Source organism: Neodiprion lecontei, chromosome 5, assembly GCF_021901455.1.
Source record: "Neodiprion lecontei isolate iyNeoLeco1 chromosome 5, iyNeoLeco1.1, whole genome shotgun sequence".
Classification (NCBI taxonomy): domain Eukaryota; kingdom Metazoa; phylum Arthropoda; class Insecta; order Hymenoptera; family Diprionidae; genus Neodiprion; species Neodiprion lecontei.
In genome coordinates, this window is record NC_060264.1 from 13,531,066 (window position 1) to 13,555,110 (window position 24,045).

The 24,045-nt window shown below is 42.7% G+C and overlaps 1 protein-coding gene across 7 annotated transcripts in view; it reads left to right on the top strand.

Moving 5' to 3' along the window:
- Positions 1–24,045, top strand: part of LOC107227349 (sodium/calcium exchanger 1) — a 1,225,609-nt gene that overhangs the window by 642,622 nt on the left and 558,942 nt on the right. The gene's annotated exons all lie outside the window — the stretch shown is intronic.

Below are 24,045 nucleotides of genomic sequence, written 5' to 3' on the forward strand. Positions count from 1 at the left end.
TTGACGTTAACACTGTCAGGCACATCCTCCGTGCTGGAGGCTCAATATTTCCCCCCAATCGAGTTATCACCAGAGAAGAACTATGTTCTCGGACTCGTCGAGTTCCTGACATTCAATTCAATACCCAATATTCATGAGAGGTGTAATAAATTTTACCTGAAACGAGCGGACAACAGCAGAGAGAGCATCGTGATACCCACGGGATGCTACGAAATTGAGGATATTGAAAATTTTCTACATAAGGAGCTACCCTCCGACATCACCCTCAGTCTGACAGCTAACAACAACGAGCTGAACAGTGAAGTCACATGCAATCATGTGGTAGACTTTAAGCCCAAAGATTCGATCGGCCGATTATTGGGATTTAAGGCGGTTGAGCTATCACGAAACGTTACTCATAAATCTGAATTACCCGTAGCCATACTGAAGGTTAATACTTTACGCGTTGAGTGTAACATAACCACAGGGGCGTATATAAACGGGCGTCGAGCTCACACGATTCACGAATTTTTCCCAACCGTTCCATCCGGATATAAGATTGTCGAAGTGCCTACCAACGTCATTTACCTGCCAATCGCCGTACAGTCGATACATCATTTACAGCTGAGAATAGTCGATCAAGACGACGAGCTGATTAATTTTCGCGGCGAAACGATTACTGTACGTTTACACGTGAAATCACTCAAATAATGGGAATCGTGTTTGAGACGAGAAAGTTGGGCAAAAGTTATAAAACTCAAACGTCATGGCCAAAAATCGTCAGTCGCCCGACACCTCTGACAACGTTTACACCGCCTACGAGACTGACACCTCTGAACGTTCGGTTTCTCCAGAGCCTAGGTCTTCGATTACGTGGAAATTTTGGAAAATAAAAATTCGTGTTCGCTGCATCCTGTGCGTGTTACCATGGAAGAAATAATAAGAATACAGAAACCTGTGGTATTCGATGAATCGATCGCGCACTCTGAGATTCATGCTCATCAACCGTTTGCATCATCCACCTTCCAGAACAACGATGAAATCCATATTGTTGTTTAACATCAAGACTTGTGTCTACTGCCCAGTAAAAGCTCTCTACACATTCACGGAAAAATCACAAAGGATGATGGTGTGGCTGCGGTGACGGTTACGAAATTGATCAATATGGCCGTTTGTCATTTGTTTGAGGAAATTCGCTACGAGTTGAATGGTGTAGAGATTGATCGGAATAAAAATGTCGGCATCACCAGCACCATGAAGGGTTACGTATCCTTGACTCCAGGCCAGCAATATAGTCTGGAGAATACCGGGTGGTTGAGTGGGGATAAGGAACTAACCGATGCCGCTGGAAATTTCGATGTTGTCTTGCCGTTAAATTATGTGCTAGGCTTCGCCGAAGATTATCGTCGAGTCATCGTCAACGCTAAACACGAGTTAATTCTCACACGTTCCAACACTGATTTGAATGCCGTGATTCAGAGCTCGGCGACGGAAAACTTTAAAATCACCCTGAATAAAATCGAGTGGTTGTTACCCTACATCAAACTGGCTGATAAACCGAAAATCCAGCTACTCAACTACATCGCCAAGGATCCGGCCATATCCATGAGTTTTCGTTCTTGGGAAACGTACGTGTATCCGATGCTCCCATCAACAACGCGGCATATATGGTCAGTCAAGACATCGACGCAGCTTGAGAAGCCGAGATATGTCGTTCTAGGATTTCAAACTGCAAGGAGAAACGAGCCGCTGAAAAATGCTGGCGTATTTGATCATTGTCGGATCAGAGATGTAAAACTCTTCCTCAACTCACAGTGCTATCCCTACGGAAATATGAATATTGATATATACAATAATCAATACGCCATTCTCTATGATATGTATGTTCGGTTTCAAATGAGCTACTATAACAAAGAAGCTGAGCCTTTGCTATCGAGGCGCGAATTTATAAACCAAGCTCCCCTTATCGTCATCGATTGCTCCAAGCAGAACGAAACATTGAAAACTGGACCTGTGGACATTCGATTGGAATTTGACTCTAGCACTACGTTCCCACCACACACTTCTGCCTACTGCATGATCTTGCATGATCGCATTGTTGAATATAATCCGATCAGTGGTACTGTTAAAAAATTGGTTTAAGTCAATTTTGGAATAACAATATGTTTAATTAATATGGATATTGAAAATAATATGTATAATTTTACTCGTTAAAATTTAGAATAAGATAATTGAGAATATAATAAGAAAACTAAATGTAATTGGTGTTAAATAAAAAAATTGTTAAAAGCATTCAAAACGCCATTTTAAACCTTCCTTCAGGGGTCATTTCCTGGAATTTTTTCAATAGATCTAGCGGGTTCTTACCTTATCTGATTTATGTGCGGCTTTCCGGCGCCAAACAAGTCTCGACAGGAATTATTTTGTGTGTGTGTGTGTGTGTGTGTGTGTGTGTGTGTGTGTCAAAATCCTATGGGAACAGCCACCGAAAATGACCGGGGGGGGGGGGGGGGGGTGAGAGCGGGTGCGCCGTGCGACGGGGGGGGGGGGGGGCTAGGGGGGAGCTAGGGGGGAACTAGGGGGGAGCGCCGCCATCTTTGAGTTAGAACCGGCATATATACACTACTGCGCTGAAAAAAAGGTCCTCCACTGCTGCAGTGATTCCGGCCTTCTCCGTGGATGAGACCTAAAAAAAAAATTCTTGTTGAACTAGAAGATATTGTCCTTACAATGACCTACCAGTTTTTTGATTTGATCAAAAATCGAATTTTGGCAGGCCAAAAACGGCCAAAATTTTAGGTAAAATTCAACTTTTTTTTTAAAAACGCCGCCATTTTGTCAATTTTTGATTTTTTTTCGACCGTAGGTCATTGTACGGACAATATCTTCTTGTTTAACAAGAATTATTTTTTTTTAGGTTTCATCCACGGAGAAGGCCGGAATCACTGCAGCAGTGAAAGATTTTTTTTTCAGTGCCGTCGGAGATAGCGTGTAACTCGAAAAATATTCAGTTTTTTTCTTCAAAAATTTTACTGTGCATTCTTAAAATATGTATAAATATATCCTTAAAATTTTTAGATAATTGATACATAAATAAATTAACTGGTTTATTCCAATGGTGTGATATATAAATAAAATGTATTTTTGAGGTTGTGAATTGTATTTAATACGTGAAGCATATAATAATAAATGGCTACGACCCATAACAATTACAGTATTTCTTTCAAATAAACCTGATGTAACATTTCATTGAAGTAAGGGGCTTTTAAGACAGGAAACAATAGCAAAACAAAAGTTTTATCCAAATCCACCGACAATATCATGATACTATTATCAAATGGTGCATAAATCATAAAATCAGGTACTTTTAGACTTAGAAATGCCATGCCGAATTGAACTTGGCCATAATACTTGTGCTTCTGTTTCAGGCAAATATTTCCGTCTTTGTTAAGTTGTAGCCACTTTTATTCATAAATTTGACTCTTAACGATTTTTATGTTGCTTTATAGATTCGATAGTTAAATTTGTATGTGTAGACATTGAGCTTACGCAGCACCGAAGCTAGATGTCGACTATTATCTTATAGAGAGAGAGACAGTGATTCTCTCTCCCCGTATGCCACGACACCTGAAGCGCGTCGTTATTCTAACCCTTCTTTTCTTCGTTCGTCTTTCGCACTGAAAGCATTAGTTAAGCACGAAAATGTTAAACCTTAACACTCTGTATTAAAATTACAAAATGATCATCTAATAAATATAAAATAAACAATCCCTCAAAATCCAACAGTATTTAATCGTTAAAAACTTGAGGTCTTTGAGAGTTTCTCTAATACTCTTTGTTTCACTAGATAAGGGACATTTTATTTCAATTAAATTGTGAGGTTTGCTGTTTTGAAATACAATTCCATCTTGACCCTCCAGCTTCGTACACTCCTCGAGCGGATGACTCAAGTTCCAGACCATGTTTAACTAACTTATTACTGAATGTTTTCCAATAAAAATATTTTACTGTGTGTTCGGGCCAATTAGGTTTTTTGTTACTCATGTATGTGTACAGATCATAGCACCTGGAACCTGTAATCCTAAATTACCTTTCTTTTTTCAATGTGGCATACGAAGCTGCGCTCTCCTCACAAATTGCTGCAACGCACAACGTCACCATCTCATCTACCTAACACAGTTTCGCAGCAGATTTTTGATGATTTAAATGGCATTCCTGCCAGATTTTCCATTAATGAAGATTCTGAACTACAAATAACAATTTCACTGATCTCATATCTTTGAGTTTCTGAAAGGCCATTCTGATTATGTGGCAGCATAGGACAATACCTTCTAGACCTGTTTAATACACAATTTTGATCGGAAAATAACTACCATCTATGATACATCGCAATTCATTGGTATTGTTATTGTTCCTTGGTCCAGCTTTCCATAATAGAACTTCAATAAAAGCATAACAGTTCAATGTAAATCAAAAAATGTGATATGAAAATCAATTCCTATGAACAATAATTTATCAAGAGTAAAGTTATAAAAATAGATGTCTGGTAAAAAAATTATTTATTGGGTGTAAAATTAGAATTGATTGGAGAAAGAAATATAATAATATAAGAGTTTAAATAAATTACGCATAATTTGTTAAAGCAGATAGAGGATTGCACGCAACTAAGTTTTCTCTCATTATTTCCCTCAAATCGTCTGAAATTTCCACTATTTTATTATTGCAGCCCTTGAAACAATCGTGATCCGCCAAATGTAGGGGATTGTAAAGATTTTCCAATGATTGTTTTTGACGGAACTCCAGACATTTTTTGTCTGCGCATGACGTAACCTCCAAGTTCTCTAAGTTCCACCTGGAAGTATTCGTATTTCACGTTTGATTTTCTGTTGATATGATCTTTTATTCTGTAATGTGGCATTTTTGATGCCCGTTACAAGGGGTTCCCTGAACCCTGGGCGCAAACAAACTCGAGGGTTTCACGATAGCGAAGTAGTTAAAATAGAGCGTTAGAACTGGAGTCACGCATCCGAGCTTCCGAGAGGGGACACTGTAGTGAATAGCGACTACGATATTGTAGGCTTCTGTTTTTTTATTTTTCGAGTACAACGACACCAGGCATGAGGTCAACCACGAATTCGAGGATATTGCGGAGTGGCAGAATCGCGATGATCTCAAGGGAAGGATGTTAAGGCTGCAGAGGGGGAGCAAACGAAGATCCCTGCATCGCGGGAATCCAAGGTGGAGTCGATTCCCACTGGCGACCGGCACGCCGCAGCCTCTCCCCCTTCTCCCAGCTAACAATTGACCATCGAATTTGCGACGCGCGACGGACCGACTAGTGACAAGAGAGCACCACTCCGCTCACACCCGAGCCATCATAGAGCTGCGCGGAGGACGGCATCGCGATCTAGCCTAAAGTTCTGCGCCGCGATGCGACGACAGGCGCGCGCCAAGTTGCGCAATCTACGAAATCGATTACGGATCGATTGTTGCGTATTCTTGGGGGTATGACGTCACGTAGGTAATAGCGTACCGAGATTGGTTTTGCGGCTGGTCGTCGATTTGAAAGCTCTTTTGTTTTTTTGTGGAGTGTGGCGACAATGTCGACGGCTAGACACGAGGGTGTTGAGGAGTTTGTGCAGTAGATGTGGGCCAGTAAGTGCTGTTGACATTCTCGCGAAAGGATTTCTAGAGTCATTAAATAACGGCTTGCCGAGGAACGGATAGCCATCTGGGATTTGCGTTATTGAAAGTACTCGAAATTATTTGGCCGATACTTTAGCTTGGTAGCTTGAGTTGCGCGTTACTTAGTTGAATGCATTTTGGATAATTGGAAAATTCGAATCAAGTCACGGTGTTGAATCGCGTTTCTCGTGTTTTTGAAATTTCGTACAGCCAGAATTCCGCTGTACGTGGTCGAGCCACGTTATTCGAGTCAAGTGTTGCATCTCGTGTAGGTCGCGAATTGTCAAAAGAGGAGTGTTCAAATTCGCGAATCGAGTTTGGAAGATCTTGAGAAAGTTGAGTTTGGATTCGTTACGATAGACCTCATCAAGGTAGAATAAGGATATTATGATTTCGGGTAATAATAAGAGTTGCAATTAGCGAGTCGAGCCATCATTTCTCTTTAAAATTTTTCCCGTTGGCGTATTATCAAATGTTGCGATTAGTGCTATAATATAGTCAAGGACGATCGCGGTTAGCGCGTCAAATGGGGTTTTGTTTAGTTATTGCCCTTGTGGGTTATTATTATAGTTTGGCGATTAGCGCTGTATTTAGTAGAGGACGATCGCCGTGAGCGCGTCGAGAGTAGTATAGCAAGGGGGGTTCTACACAAAGATTCCTGTTACCGACACTTACCGACATTCTCCCCAGACTCAAACCCTTTTCCGCGATGACGTCACAGTCTGTCGTACCGGCTTGAGGTCAAAACCATGCAACCTTACCGACAGTTGTATCAGTCGACGGTAAAAATCGCACTGCTTTACCAACAATTCTTATCGGTCGAAGGTAGAAATCGGGCTGTCTTACCGACAATCTTACCCACCAAAGGTCAAAGTCTGTAGTGCTCGCCTGCCAACGGTGGAGGGCGCGGCAGGGGCGAGAACTTTTTTACCGTCCCGCATTCTTTTCCCACGATAGGACTGCTGATGTGTGACATTAACCACTCCGAATTCGGACTTCCGTTTCCGTTTTGAATGTGAGTGACAGGTGAGCGAAAGAGTGCGAGAGAAAAGGCGAGAATTTAGCAGGATAGCAAAGGTGAGGAGGAAAGGAAATAGGGCAGAGAAGGAGCGGGGAAGACATAGACGGGAGGTCGGGTGAAGGGAATAGGGAGGCACGGATGGAAGGGAAGGGCGGGGGAAAAAGAAAGAAGGGGGAGAGTTTTGAGGTTAGGCAGAAAGAGCAGGCGGACGGCAACGATTCGGATAAAATAGGAATAGGCAGTGACACCTAGGGAGTAAGAAGGGGGATAGAGTAGACGGGTAGGCGGCGGATAGATAAGGTAGAGAGCGGTGAAGGAGAGAAAGAGTATGAGTAACGCGGGTGGCCAAAAAGAAGGGGCGAACAGGAAAGAGGAGGAGAAAAAGAAAGGTAGGCCGGGGGCAGTAGCAGCGTTAGGGAGGGATAGAAGGCATAGTCTGGGATCGTCGGCGACGGTGCTGGACTTATGGAAGAGAAAGCGGGAGGAGGAAGGGGAAAAAGGGGAGAAGGAGGTAGACGAGTTGCAGGAAAGAGAAAGAGTATTTGGGAAAAGCAGGAAAGTGCACCGGTCGCCGGAGGGTAAGACAGGGGGGAAAGAAAAGGCAGAGGGAGGGGGTATACAAGATATGCTAAGGTTGATTGGGGAAGAGCTAAAGATAGGTCTAGAGGAGGTCAAAGGGCAGGGAAGGGGGATCAGGGAAGAAATGGAAAAGATTGAAGGCGAAATGACTAGAAGGGAAGAGCAGTGGGAAGTAGAGAGGGGGAAGATAAAGGAAATAATAAGGGATCTAGGTAAAAGACTAGAAGAGGTAGAAGAGCGGAGAGGGGGGGAGATGGAAAGGGTAAAGGAGAGCCTGATAGAATCAGAAAAGAAGAGTGCAGAAGGAGGGGGAGAAAGGCAGGTACAGGGGAATGCGGAAGTGGCGCAGGTAACAATAGATAGGTTAAAAGAGATGGAGTGGGCCATAGAGAGGAAAAAAAAGGGAAGAAAGAAGGGGAAATGTAGTAGTGAGAGTAGCGAGACTTGAGAAGGGAAGAGAAAAGGAAGAGTTGAAAAAGATTTTGCAGCTGATAGGGGTAGAGGTCGAGGTAAAGGATATGTGGGAGGTAGGCGCGAAAAAGGGGGGAGAAAAGGGGATATGGATAGCAAGACTAGGAAATAGGGAGCGAAAGAGGCAGGTAATGGGAAGAGAAAGCCTACTCAAAGGGAGGGAGGAGAGAATAGACGAGGATCTCACCTGGGCAAAGAGAAGAATGAAATGGAAGTTGAGGAAGATAGCAGCTATTGAGGAGAGAAGGGGAAACAGAGTAAGAATAGGGTATGCAAAGATCTGGATAGAAGGGAAAATGTGGAAGTGGAATGAGATAGGAGAGGTGCTTAGGGCCGGTACAGGGAGAGCGAGGGAAGGGGTGCGCAAAGGGAGGGGAGGGGAAAAGTAGGGGAAAGCGATAGGGAAAGGTCAGCAAGCGAGGAAAGACAAGAGGGACGTATAGAAGCACAGGGAAGGGTACGTAGGGAAAGGCAGTCGGGGGAATGGGTAGTGGGGGGGACAGAGGCAGGTGGTGAGGGAGATAAGGAGGAGAGAGAGGGGAGTAGGCGAGACAGAAAGGGAGGGGTGGAAAGTAGCTTTTTGGAATGTGGCGGGGCTCGCGAGAAAGGATGAAGATTTATGGAGGGGGCTAGGGGAGTGGGATGTAATATTTCTAATGGAGACATGGATAGAAAAGAAGGGGTGGGAAAGGATTAGAAATAAGTTGCCAGGAGGGTATAAATGGGAAGTGCAGTATGCGGTTCGAAAAAATAGGAAGGGAAGAGCAATAGGCGGAATGCTGTCAGGGGTAAGAAGGGAGATGGTAAGTGGGGAGGGAGAGAGGGAAGAGGTAAAAGAGGGCATGATAGCAAGAAAAATAAGAGTAGGGGGGGGAAAAATGGGTAGTAGTAGGAATATACGTAAATGGGGACCTAAAAGAGAAGACAGGGGAATTGAAGGAGCGGGCAGAAGAGATAGAGGGAGGGGTAAGAGTGTTAGTGGGGGGTGATTTTAATGCCAGGACAGGGCAGGAGGGGGGAGAATGTTGGGGGGAAGAAGAGGAGGAGAGTAGGAGTAGGAAATCAGAGGACAGGAAAATAAACTCGGAAGGTAGGCAGCTGGTGCAATTTTTAGAGGAGACAGGATGGGCAATAATGAACGGGAACATAGAGGGGGATGAGGAGGGGGAATTTACGTATGTAGGAGGGGCAGGGGTGACAGTGATAGACTACGCTATAGGAGACATCGAGGTGAGGGATAGGGTCAAGAGGATAGAGATTGGGGATAGGGTTGACTCGGATCATCACCCGGTAATAGTGTGGTTGAGGGGGGCAGTGGCTAGGACAAGAAAGGGAAAAAGAGTAGGGGGAACTAGTAGAGGAGACTGGACGGAGGAGGGTAGGATGAGGTTTAGAACAGAAGTCAAATGGGAGGGGATAGGAGAAGTGGATGTAGGGAAAGAGATAGAGAAAAGAATGAGGGAGTTCAGACGAGCCTTAGATGTGGGAGGGAGGGGGAGGGAAGCGAAAAAGGGATGGTGGGACGAGGAATGTAGGCGAAAAAAAGCGGAAGTTAGGCAGAGTCTAAGGAAATGGAGAAAGGGGGAGGGGGAAGGGGACGCGTATAGAAAGGAAAGAAGGGAATATAATAGGCTATGCGAGGAGAGGAAAAAGAAAGAAAATGAGGGATTCATAAAAGAAGCAGCGGAAGCAAGGACAGAAAGCAAGGTAAGGGAGATAGTTAATAGGGAAAGAAAGAAGGAGAAGAGGGTGAATGAAGAAATAGGAGATCAGGAGTGGAGGGAGTATTTCATGGGATTATTATGCGGGGTAGAAAGCAAGGTAACAGAAGGCGGGGAGTCGGTAAATAGGAAGGGGGACGGGGAAGGGGAGCTGCAGAGGGAAGAGATTAAAAAGGTGATAGGAAAGCTGAGGGATGGAAAGGCACCAGGGGGGATGGAGTAGTTAGCGAGGTATGGAGGTATGGGGGGGAAGAAATGGAGCAGTGGATATGGAAAACATGTAACAGAGTTTGGGTGGGGGAGGGCTGGCCAGAGGATTGGAGGGAGGGATTGATAGCGCCGATAGTTAAGAAGGGGGAGGGGAAAAGGGTAGAAGAGTATAGGGGGTGACTTTGATGCCAACTCTATATAAGGTGTATGCGATGGCATTAGCGGATAGGTTAGAAAGAGAGGTAGAAGAAAAGGGCTTGATACCGCAAAACCAAACGGGTTTCAGAAAAGGTATGGGCACCATTGACAATATATATGTTCTTAATTATTCAATCAATAGGCAGGTGGGAAAGGATAAGGGAAAGATGGTGGCGTTTTTTGTGGACCTGAAAGCTGCTTTTGATTCAGTGAACAGGAAGGTACTGTGGGAGACTATGGAAAAGAGAGGGGTGAGGGGAGGGCTAAGGGTAAGGATAGAGGAAATTTACAAGGAAACAAAGAGTCGAGTAAGGAGCGGGGGAAAGCTAGGAGAGGCGTTTTGGACAGCGAGGGGGGTAAGGCAGGGATGTCCGCTCAGTCCGCATGTGTTCAACCTGCTGCTGGCGGACTTAGAAGAGGAAATGGGGAGAGGGAGAAGGGTTGGGGGGGTGGAGCTAGCCGGCGGCAGGGTATGCACGTTAGCTTATGCGGATGATATAATGTTACTAGCGGAAAGTGAAGAGGAAATGGAGGTAATGATTAGGAAGTTAGAAAAGTATATGGATAGGAAAAGGCTGACGGTAAATGTAGGGAAATCAAAGATTATGAGATTTAGGAAAAGAGGCGGTAGAAGGAAAAACATAGATTGGAGATGGGAAGGGAAAAGGATAGAGGAGGTGAAAGAGTTCAGGTATTTAGGGTATAGAGTAAAGTGCAATGGGGGACAGGAAGCACAGGTGAAAGAGAGAGTACGGAAGGCAGAGGTAGTAATGAGGCAGGTATGGGGAATAGGAAAAAGAAGGTTTGGGAGGGATTGGGAAACAAGGATTTGGTTATTTGACAGGCTAGTATGGACGGTAATAGAGTATGCATCGGAGATATGGGGGTGGAGAGAGTGGAGGGCGGTCGAGGCGGTACAGGATAGATTTTTGAGATGGACATTAGGAGTGGATGGGAGAACACCGGGATATCTAGTAAGGGAGGAACTACAGAGGGAGAAACTAAGGATTAGGGCAGGGAGAAGGGCATGGAATTTTGAAAGGAAGCTGGAGAGAGGGGAGGGTAGCGAGTTAGCTAGGAGATGCTGGGAAGAGATAAGGGACAAGGCAGAAGCTGGGAGGCAGGGATCGAGGTGGGAAAGAGAAAGGGAAAGTTTCTTTGCGGAAAGGGGAGCAGAGAGTAGAGAGGTAGTCGCGAAAGGGAGAGGGGCGAGATGGAGTTTAGGGAGATAGAGGAGAGAGAGAGGGAAGAACAGAGAAAAGAGAGGTGGGAGAAAATAAGGGATCGAGGTACAACAGATGGTACAGGCTAGTGAAAGGAGAAGGGATACCAGGATATCTGGGAAAGGGATGGGGAGAAAGCAGGTGGATACGGGTGGCAAGATTTAGGTTAGGAAGCGAGATGAAGGTGGCAAGGTACTGGGAAGAAGAGGAAAAGAGAAGGTGTAGGGTGTGCGGGGGGGAGGAGGAAACATGGGAGCACGTATGGGAAAGGTGCGTAGGCTGGGATAGTAGGGAGGAAAGCTGGCAGGAGGTGGTGAGGGAGATGTTAGGCGAGGAGGGGGGGGGGGGGGGGGGGAGAAGTCTGGATGAGAGAATCGGAAAGGATCAGGGATGTACAAGAGAATGAAAGAGTGAGAGATGAATGGGAAATGGAAGTCGATTAGGATAAGGACAAATTAGGGAATAGAATAAGGTAAAATAGGATAAGGTTAAGTAAAGATAAGGATAAAAAGTAAAAAAAGGATAAGAGGGAAAGTAAGGGAATGGCAAGGCAATGGCACAGGACACAGGCAATTAGAAATTAAGTAAGGATAAGGTAGGAAGTAAGAATTAGGGTAAGAATAGGTTAAGAAAACATGTAAAAAAATATTGTAAAGGAAGAGGAAAAAGGGACGTCCTTGTAACCCCAAGGGGAACAATAAAGATTACATACAACCACTCCGAATTCCTTTCCCACGGTAGGACTGCTGATGTGTAACATCAACAACGCTAACATTCCTTTCCCACGTTATCAACCACGTGACATTCCAAAATTAATAGTTCCGAAAATTGGTTTTTATCCACTCGGATATCGCTGATGTGTAACATCAACCACCTCACATTCCTTTCCCACGTTATCAACCACGCGACATTCCAAAATTAATGGTTCTGAGAATTGTTTTTCACTAACTCGGATGTAGGTTCGATATCCAAGATCGACCGATAGCCGCGGTACATTCAAAGCCATGGATCTGCGGTGTTGGGTTACTATCGCTCTGGGAATGCTAGAAGGTGCGCGCGCATAAACAAACATACGTGCAGCTGCCCTATAAAAAGGACGCTCATCACTGCAAACGATCATTAAGTCACAACTTGTCAAGTTAACGTGAGGAAAAAGCTCAAGATGGAATCCGAGAAGTGGTTGTGATTGATCGATATTATGGAATCGGCGTACAAGATCTTGGACAAATTATGATCAACAGCAGAAATTCAGACATAGATGAAATTTGAAAGTCAAAATATTCGGCTTCTGAACAAAATTTTGCGAAAAGCTTCATCGATTGGAGAAAAGACGAGAATTATCACAACGATCGGACTCTTGAAAGCGCCTGCGGAAAAATTTAAACGTCTTCAGAAAACGGGTGGAGGTACGCGGAAAGTAAGAAGAAGCGATCAAGTCCACTGGGAAGATTTGGAATCAGCTTTCGAGGGGAGAATTCAAACTGGATCCATCGTCAATTTGAAGCATAAAGATGTGGAGAGATTTCTAGAAGACGCAAAGGTACTAGCTGTGACGAGACTAAAAAACGCTCTGAAGAAAGACAGGAGCTTGAAAGCCAACGTTATCCTGGCTTGTAAATTTGAAGTTGAAAAAGATGATCGCACGGTGGAGGAGATCAAATTTTTCAATACGAGATATGAAATCATCCTCCAGATAACGGATATCAACGAATGGTGCATCGAAAACGCGACGGAGCGTTTGCTGAAAAAGGTGGAAGATTTCCAGGAAAAGGATTCAGGCTGGTCGCTGACTGAAATAATCAATTTGACTGTAAATATCAACAAGTACGTGCCACTACAAGGCGGTGTGTTCACGTACACCCCGTTACCTAAGCATATCAGTGGTAAGAAGGCTGTGGTAAACATCAGAAACAACGACTCTTACTGCTTTCTTTGGTCGGTCACCGCAGCCCTGTTCCCAGCCGACAACAACCATCCTTACGCGATCAGCTCGTACCCGCATTTCAGCTCAGTGCTACGGTATGATGGTATGAAGTTTCCTATATCTCTAGACAAAAACACCATTTTGACATTTGAGAAACCTCATGGACTTTCCATCAAAGTTTATGGTATAGACCAAGGTGATCGGAAAACAAGTGAAGTAGTACCGATTCACCTGAATCAGAATGAGTTTGATACACCTGTAATCCATCTTTCAGCGGTAGAAACTGAAATCACTGACGATGACGATGATGATGTTGATATGGAAAATTATGAAAAAAAATAGAATCTTTTATTTCCCTTGTATTCAAAATCTGTCTCGATTAACAATTTTTCAAATTTCTAAACGTAATGGTCGTACTTGGTTGTGCGATAGATGTTTGACTCACTTTCAGTCTGAAAGATGTTTGACAAAGCACAATGTAGATTGCATGAATTTAAGCAAAACCAAAGTTATTCTACCTACAGAGGACGAAAAAATACTGAAATTCAAAAATTTAAAGCACAAACCGTTCCATTCTGCATTTACGCGGATCTAGAATGTTTACGGTAACCTACGCTCAGAAAGATGGGTACAAGAACAATTTATCAGAAGCATCTTCCGTATGGTATAGCTTACTATCTACATTGTGCGTTTGACGATCCGCTTTCAAAATTCAAAATAAATCGCAGGGAAACTTGCATCCAAAGGTTTGTGAATGAGTTAAAGGAATTGGCACTTTCGTTAGAGGGATACTACAAGACTGTTGTACTGATGGAACCACTAAATTTCAATCAGATCAACGAATTTGATTCATCAGCGATCTGTCATATTTGTGAAAAACCGTTCACACTCACAGACGTGAAACATCAGGATCACTGTCATTTGACGGGAAAGTACCGTGGTGCTGCTCACCGCAGCTGTAATCTAAATTACCAAAATTCGCACACTATCCCAGTGATATTCCAGAATCTGTCGGGTTACGATTTACATTTTCTGATCAAAGCACTGTCTACATCGTTCAAGGGCACAATTAAGCTTCTACCCGTGAACAAAGGAAAGTACATTTTTTTTACAAAATATGTCGAGGGGACAGATAAGAAGTTTAGATTCGTAGATTCGTACCGGTTCATACCCAGTAGTCTTGAGAAATTAGCAACGTATCTCGGTGATAATCAAAAATCAATCACACGAAAATTTTATCGTAGCTCAGATAAATTTCAGTTATTGACCAGAAAAGGAGTGTTCCCGTACGAATACATAAACAGTTGGGAGAAGCTCGAGGACACACGGCTACCAGTAGTGTATATATGCCGGTTCTAACGCAAAGATGGCGGCGCTCCCCCCTAGTTCCCCCCTAGCTCCCCCCTAGCTCCCCCCCGACTCACGGCGCACCCGCTCTCACCCCCCCCCCCCCCCCCCGACACGCGGCGCCCCCCCCCCCCCCCCCCCGGTCATTTTCGGCGGCTATTTCCATAGGATCACACACACACACGCACACGCACACACACACACACATACAAAATAATTCCTGTCGAGACTTGTTTGGCGCCGGAAAGCCGCACATAAATCAGATAGGGTAAAAACTTGCCAGATCTATTGAAAAAATTCCAGGAAATTGCTCTTTGAGATAGTGCCGACAATGCACTTAAACCAATCTGGGATAGTGGGGGAGTGGTCCCCATAAAAATTCCTCGCACAATATGCGTGTCGAGACTTGTCCAATGGAAAAATTGTAGTGGGGGTGGGTGGTATATAAAGCGTACGTCTATCGTGATCGTCACTCTGTTCTCATCGTATTCTCATTGTGAACTGTTCTCGCTCGTGAAATAACCTCGAAACGCGATGGATCTAGCAAAAGTTAACCACGTCAGCCGCCTGGAGAATCTGCCAACCAAGAAGATGTCGGAACTCGAAATTGGGGGAGTGTATGACGTCATCGGGTTACGACTGGTCAAAACAAAATTCGGGGTACGTGTTCTGGCGACAATCGATGGAGAATACAACGTCTTCTTACCGCCGAGAATCGCAAGAGTTCTACAAGAAGATTCCAGTCAGTTGACTGAAATGTGTAGCATGGCCGGAGAAAATCGTCTGCAAATGAAATACCTTGGTGTAGAATTCAACAAGTTCGAATTTTCATGCAGTTATGCGCCTTAAATGAACTATGCGACCCCCCTCTACTTCCACAAAATTCATCCACGAGGGGGTAAAAGCGGGTGTGCTGGAGATGGAATAGTCAGTCTTCCACATACAATCCGTCAGTATATAATCGAGCGCAACATTCCCACTCCTCAACATGGCGATGATCCTAGACGTGCAATGTTTTATCGGTCATAACATGAAGTTTGTACCCAAGGAAGTCGCAGTCGTGAATGTAAACGGGTCGGGTCTGGATTACATCATTTTCAAGCCGCCCTATGATTTGGCAAGCCTACCACTTGAATGTAGAGCTACCAATGTATGGTTGACGCACAATCACCATGGAATATCATGGAACGCAGGCAACAAATCTCACGAGGATGTGACGAAGATTGTGAGAAAAATGGTTGAAAATGCGTGTTACGTATACGTCAAAGGGGCGGAGAAGAAAGCATGGCTGACGGAGATCGTCGATGGTACAACGAGGGTTATTAATATGGAAGATTTGCATATCATACCCCCTGCACTAGAAAAATTGAGGTATATGAAAGCGGCATCGTGGCACGATGCGAACCATGGATACTCTCCAGCGAATAACCGCCAGCAAGCAGCAGCGCCAGGCTCAATTTGGTATGAGGACAACTCTGAATACATCCCGGCATACAATTGCGCGTTTGAAAATGTGCAGCGACTAAGGAGTTGGTATTCGAAGGAGTGTACCAGCTCCCTCGAGAAATCCTTCCGTCTGTACAAAGAATTGGACGATTTAAGGGCAATGATGTCCGAGGATATAGCTTTTTTACCAAAAGAATTTATCTGCACGTTCGCATCAAACTCCATCAATGATGCGTGGGATAAACTACCAGAGAATATGAAAATGGACCACGCCGTCGCAAGGTTCCGCAGATGTAGCATACATTATACACCAGGACCCGATGGCGATATCGTGGATGGACCGAATCCTCTAATTAAAGACTGTTTAGCTTGCAATCGCGTGTATAGATAATATGGACAATATTTACCAAAATAAAAATGGAATTTATTAGGATATATACAATTATATTCGCGTTTATATGTAGAATATTCGATAGAATTAATCTCAATTATATCATAGCTTATACATGGAATTAAAAAAATTTACTATTCAATAAAATTATAATCTAGAAATAGGATACATTACAAATATATATCTTTATAACTTTTACCCATTCTCGTCATACAAAATGTAAATGTTATGAATTTTTACTTGTGAAAAATATATAATCAATAATTATGAATTTAGCGTGGCTTATTCCTCGAAATAATCCATAAAATCATTATCGCTATCCTGTTCGTTAACAATATCATCATCATCGCTATTTTCAACATCTATAATTATTACAATAGTTTCATTCGCCCATTTTTCTACAATTATTTGCATACATATATCACCGTAATTTATATAATATTGGCTGTTTGGTCTCACTCGAGTAGCTCGCGCATCCTCAACGAGATCCCGAAGCTCCTCCAACGAGAACTCGCGTGTTGCTTCGGAAAAGCCTATAATTATCTCTTCCTCAGCCTCCTCATCCTCGCCCCAATCAATGCTCGACCACTCGTCGTTATCATCACTCGAATGAGATGACATTTTTTTTTTCCAAAATTGATTCGCGATGAAAAATCTGTAAAAAGAGCAAGCCGAAATAGAAAAGTTGATGCTGCTGCACTCATCATTTATATGCATGATAAATCTCCAATTCAAAAAAGTTTCCACCTATTCAAAATGAGTGATACGGAGAAGGTGTGGAAGATACTAGAATTTTATTTTAATGTAGTGCTACTCACCAATCCTCGTCCGAAAAATATCCATCATCGTCAGCCCTATCTATGTCTCCCAGGATTTCGCGGATTTCATCAATCTGAGCCAGAAGTAAAGCGAATTGAAAGCGTGCGTCATTATCATCACCGCCATTCCAAACATCCTCCACCTCTGCTTCCTCCTCCCCCTCCTCCTCCTCCTCCTCCTCCTCCTCCTTCTCCACATCACTCGATGATGATGATGATTCGAGATGATGCTCGGGGTCGATAATTAGCCTATCAGCATCACTATCTGTCAATTCATCATCATCATCCTCCTCATAATAAGCCGCCCCTCTGCATACCCGCTTATATGTGGGCGATCGTGGTGGTGAATGAGGTGGGGAGTCTGATGGCCCCCTTTTCTGTCCGTTCATATTTTTTCGATATGATTCTAAAATTTTTCCAGAATTTTTATGGATACGATGATAGGGAATACAGAAAAGTTAAAACAAATCGAAAAAAACTTTTGTTAACATACTAATCAAATGCGATAATCATTACGGAATTCAAATCAACATTCACAGTATCGTAAGAGGATTGGCGTAGCACCATATACATATATATGTGTATTCTATAAAGTACTCACAAAAAATATAAACTCGTTGAAGTCTTGAGATTTTTCCAATGAACACCGATTTTTTTCTTTCTCACAGCTCACTTTATCAAAAACGTCTGTTTTGACACGAAGGATTTTTTCAAAATTACTAGAGAAGTTTTCAAACCACTGTTCGAATAAATACTAAAGGACTCGCACCCGCCCCCCACCGAGCAAAACCCAGCCGGCCAATCATTCGTAGAGCACGCATCACGTGACATAGAGACGAAAGAGTGACGCGGGGGAGGCGGTATAAGCTAGGAGAAAATTTTCTCAAGAGTTCGCCAGCTTTCCATTGCATACCCCACGCTAATATGGTTGGGGATGTGCAGGCTCGGACTTGCTCGCTATCAAGAGTCGTAAAACCCCAAAACTGCATGTGCACATACCATCCGGTGAAGATCGGGCAAGATAAGATTTTTCTGACACCAAACACTGTTCGCCACTCGCTTTTCGTTGACCGATTTTTCCCACCACATGGCTCACGCTGCTTAACGACTCATAAAACCCAAAAATTTAGGGATGGTGGGAGGGGGACTGCGGACCCCGTCGCCTCTGACGCCATTTTTTACATGAATTTCATCTTCTCTGCAGAGTCGGGAGGGTGATGAAAAGCGGGCAAGATAAGATTTTTCTAACACCAAACACTGTTCGCCACTCGCTTTTCGTTGACCGATTTTTCGACGAAAGAGTAACGCGGGGGAGGCGGTATAAGCTAGGAGAAAATTTTCTCAAGAGCTCGCCAGCTTTCCATTGCATACCCCACGCTAATATGGTTGGGGATGTGCAGGCTCGGACTTGCTCGCTATCAAGAGTCGTAAAACCCCAAAACTGCATGTGCACATACCATCCTGTGAAGAGCGGGCAAGATAAGATTTTTCTGACACCAAACACTGTTCGCCACTCGCTTTTCGTTGACCGATTTTTCCCACCACATGGCTCACGCTGCTTAACGATTCATAAAACCCAAAAATTTAGGGATGGCGGGAGGGGGACTGCGGACCCCGTCGCCTCTGACCTCATTTTTTACATGAATTTCATCTTCTCTGCAGAGCCGGGAGAGCAATAAAACTCAAAAATTTAGGGATGGCCGGTCGGATAAAGGGTGGGCCCAGTCGGCTCTGACGTCATTTTTCCCTCCGAGATGCGCAGAACGCAGTGCGCACCACATCTCTGACGTCATTTTACTCTCCGATATGCGCAGAACGCAGTTCGCACCGCATCTCTGACGTCATTTTACTCTCCGATATGCGCAGAACGCAGTGCGCACCGCATCTCTGACGTCATTTTTCCCTCCGAGATGCGCAGAACGCAGTGCGCACCACATCTCTGACGTCATTTTACTCTCCGATATGCGCAGAACGCAGTTCGCACCGCATCTCTGACGTCATTTTACTCTCCGATATGCGCAGAACGCAGTGCGCACCGCATCTCTGACGTCATTTTACTCTCCGATATGCGCAGAACGCAGTGCGCACCGCATCTTTGACGTCATTTTACCCTCTGATATGCGCAGAACGCAGTGCGCACAGTTCCCAAATTCTTGCGATCTATCGGTCTATATACATATAAGCTCACAGCTGCACCGTATTTGACACTGATATGGTTATCGTTGAAATGAATCGTGTCAAAGTTCACTTCGCCAAACCTATTTACGTCGGCGCATCAATTCTAGATCTGTCAAAAATCTTTCTCTACGATTTCCACTATAATTATATTAAAACCAACTTTTCGAATAAACAGGCTAAATTGATGTATACCGACACAGACAGCCTTATTTATCAATTCAATGTGCCTAATATCTACGATATCATCAAACGTGATGTAGATACAATGTTTGACACCTCTGACTATCCGCCCGACAATGTGTATGGTATTCCCCTTAAAAACAAAAAACAACTAGGGCTAATGAAGGATGAAAATAATGGTAAAATTATGACAGAGTTTGTGAGACTGCGAGCAAAGCTGTACACATTTACTACGATGGGTGAGGATGGGGAAAAATATGACAGTGGCGTAAAAGTGAGTAAGCGTGCCAAGGGTGTAAGAAATTCAACGATAAATAGCATCACGTTTGATGATTATAAGCGCTGTCTGACGGCTTACCGAGAGTTGACTCTTCCACAGTGTTTAATACGCAGCAAAAAACACGAAGTAAGCACGATCGTACAAAAAAAATTGGCTCTGAGTTGGCAGGATGACAAGCGACAATTGATACCTGGACAGACCGACACCGTACCTTGGGGGTTTGTCCCAGCCCCCCAATAGCTATAGGATAAACTTTAGACATAGAATTGATGTAAATATTTGATGTTTGACGCCTCGAACGATCCACCATCGGGCGGAAACGTTTCATGATCAATACGATATTTAATGGATTTGAAGTTTCAAAATGCGAATTCATATACTCAACAATTGTTTATTCATTTATTATTGATATATCAAGCAATTATTCATATTTATTCGTTTACCACGAGAAAAGTTTTCAGAAAATGAAAAAAATTTTTCAGGAAACGAAAAAAAATTTCAGAAAATGAAAAAAAGTTTTCAGAAAACGAAAAAAAGTTTTCAGAAAATGAAAAAAAGTTTTCAGAAAACGTTATTCCCATTTGATTAACACGTAAAAAAAGTTTTCAGAAAATGAAAAAAAGTTTTCAGAAAATGAAAAAAAGTTTTCAGGAAACGAAAAAAACTTTTCAGTAAATGAAAAAAACTTTTCAGAAAACGAAAAAAAGTTTTCACAAAATGAAAAAAAGTTTTCCAAAAAATAAAATGTGTAATAATCGTATGGCAAAATTGCATATTATCATTATTATTATTATCACTATTATTATTATCATTATTATTATCATTATTATTATTATTATTATTTTCGTAGTACAGAGTATGGCACATGTGCGCACAAAGGAGATAAAATGTGGAAATATTTGTATATTCAAAATCTTTTATTGTAATTCGGAAAATACATACAAATTATGTTACATGTCTGTTTTATTCATCCAACTATTGTGCGAATTATCAAAACCCAACCACTTCACATAGAACAGATTCCCCCGTTTGCGTAACACTTTCTCCACAAGGTAGCCGTCGGGATATTTCACTTTGGTGAGCTCTTCCTCGTAGAAGCCCCCCTCGATGGGATGATCTTGATAATCGGTAAGTTTGTAGGTGGGTGGATTGGTATTTTTCACCTCACTCACGGTGAATATTTCAGTCGTCCAATTGGGTGTATAGCCTTTTTCAAATACATTCTTGTACTTGCTGATTAGAACTCGATCGCCTACACTGAATTTCCGCGCTCGATCACTTCGTTTGATTTGCCGAGGCTTGTACACGCTACGATACAGCTGTTTTTCATTCTCCGTGCTAACATCCACCGGTTTCATCCGAATCGTGCGATGTTTGGTGTTGTTGTAGGACTTCATTAAATCATTCAAAATATTAATCCACTTGTAAAATCCTAGGAGAGTAAACCACATCCACATTTTATTTTTTCAATGTTCGACTAAAAACGTTCGCATATCGACGCCTTTATGTTGCTGAGTGTCAAATACATGTTGATATTGTGATGCTTCATGAGGGCTTTCAATTTGCTGTTGTGAAATTCTTTGCATTGATCAACGTATAGATGTGCAGGTATACGGCTCTGGGTTAGCACAGATTTCATAGCAGCAGCCGCATCTTTCCCCCCACCACGGATGAGGATGAAACAAAAATGTGACAACGGTGTTAAAGTGGGTAAGCGTGTCAAGGATGCGAAAACTGCTACGATAAATAACATCACGTTTAATGATTATAAGAACCGTCTGAGGGGCTTACCAAGAGTTGATCAACCCCACAGTGCTTAATACGTAGTAAAAAACGCGAGGTTAGCTCCAATGTACTGAAAAATTGATCATGAGTTGACAAGACGGTAATATGCAACCGATACCTGGGCAAACAGGTACCAGAACTTGGAGGGTGTGCTGCAACCCCGCAATAAACTAGCCGTAGGCTGGAACTGAGGGCATAGAACCGTTGTAAATATACGCGTTTGACACCCATGGCGATAGTTCATGAAGCAGAGACGTTTCGCCGGCAATACGATATTGAGCAGATCGAAGTTTTAAAATTCGAATACCGTGTAAATTCATGTATTCATCAATTATTTATTTATTTATTATTAATATATTGAACAATTATTCATATTTATTCGTTTACCACGAGAAAAGTTTTCAGAAAATGGAAAAAAGTTTCCAGAAAACGAAAAAAAGTTTTCAGAAAATGAAAAAAAGTTTCCAGAAAACGAAAAAAAAGTTTTCCGAAAACTCTTTTCCCATTTGATTAACACGTAAAAAAAGTTTTCAGAAAATGAAAAAAAGTTTCCAGAAAACGAAAAAAAGTTTTCAGAAAATGAAAAAAAGTTTCCAGAAAACGAAGAAAAATTTCAGAAAACGAAGAAAAATTTCAGAAAATGAAAAAAAGTTCATCAAAAAATAAAATGAGCATTAATCGTATCGAAATATTATAGATTATCATTATTATTATCATCATCATTATTATCATCATTTGAAGGCCTTTGATCACGGCAGGCGATGGTGGAGGTGTCCCCTGCTACCAGGGTCCGGCACTATTGACGTCGAGGCCGCCTGCAGCCCCTCTCTTCCGCAGTCTAGGAGGACCGCGATCCTCGCCCCTTCCAAGGTCCTCGCAAGAGCTGTCATTGCTCGCGTAGTAATGACCCTGGATTTAGAGTTCGCATGATTGAGCTACGCATACGACGTCCTGGCGTGCAGCTTCGGGGCGGCACAGCCAAAATATTAGTCCACTTGTGAAATGCTAGGACACAGCGATACGATTATCACACATTTTATTTTTTGGAAAACTTTTTTTCATTTTGTGAAAACTTTTTTTCGTTTTCTGAAAAGTTTTTTTCATTTACTGAAAAGTTTTTTTCGTTTCCTGAAAACTTTTTTTCATTTTCTGAAAACTTTTTTTCATTTTCTGAAAACTTTTTTTACGTGTTAATCAAATGGGAATAACGTTTTCTGAAAACTTTTTTTCATTTTCTGAAAACTTTTTTTCGTTTTCTGAAAACTTTTTTTCATTTTCTGAAATTTTTTTTCGTTTCCTGAAAAATTTTTTTCATTTTCTGAAAACTTTTCTCGTGGTAAACGAATAAATATGAATAATTGCTTGATATATCAATAATAAATGAATAAACAATTGTTGAGTATATGAATTCGCATTTTGAAACTTCAAATCCATTAAATATCGTATTGATCATGAAACGTTTCCGCCCGATGGTGGATCGTTCGAGGCGTCAAACATCAAATATTTACATCAATTCTATGTCTAAAGTTTATCCTATAGCTATTGGGGGGCTGGGACAAACCCCCAAGGTACGGTGTCGGTCTGTCCAGGTATCAATTGTCGCTTGTCATCCTGCCAACTCAGAGCCAATTTTTTTTGTACGATCGTGCTTACTTCGTGTTTTTTGCTGCGTATTAAACACTGTGGAAGAGTCAACTCTCGGTAAGCCGTCAGACAGCGCTTATAATCATCAAACGTGATGCTATTTATCGTTGAATTTCTTACACCCTTGGCACGCTTACTCACTTTTACGCCACTGTCATATTTTTCCCCATCCTCACCCATCGTAGTAAATGTGTACAGCTTTGCTCGCAGTCTCACAAACTCTGTCATAATTTTACCATTATTTTCATCCTTCATTAGCCCTAGTTGTTTTTTGTTTTTAAGGGGAATACCATACACATTGTCGGGCGGATAGTCAGAGGTGTCAAACATTGTATCTACATCACGTTTGATGATATCGTAGATATTAGGCACATTGAATTGATAAATAAGGCTGTCTGTGTCGGTATACATCAATTTAGTCTGTTTATTCGAAAAGTTGGTTTTAATATAATTATAGTGGAAATCGTAGAGAAAGATTTTTGACAGATCTAGAATTGATGCGCCGACGTAAATAGGTTTGGCGAAGTGAACTTTGACACGATTCATTTCAACGATAACCATATCAGTGTCAAATACGGTGCAGCTGTGAGCTTATATGTATATAGACCGATAGATCGCAAGAATTTGGGAACTGTGCGCACTGCGTTCTGCGCATATCAGAGGGTAAAATGACGTCAAAGATGCGGTGCGCACTGCGTTCTGCGCATATCGGAGAGTAAAATGACGTCAGAGATGCGGTGCGCACTGCGTTCTGCGCATATCGGAGAGTAAAATGACGTCAGAGATGCGGTGCGAACTGCGTTCTGCGCATATCGGAGAGTAAAATGACGTCAGAGATGTGGTGCGCACTGCGTTCTGCGCATCTCGGAGGGAAAAATGACGTCAGAGATGCGGTGCGCACTGCGTTCTGCGCATATCGGAGAGTAAAATGACGTCAGAGATGCGGTGCGAACTGCGTTCTGCGC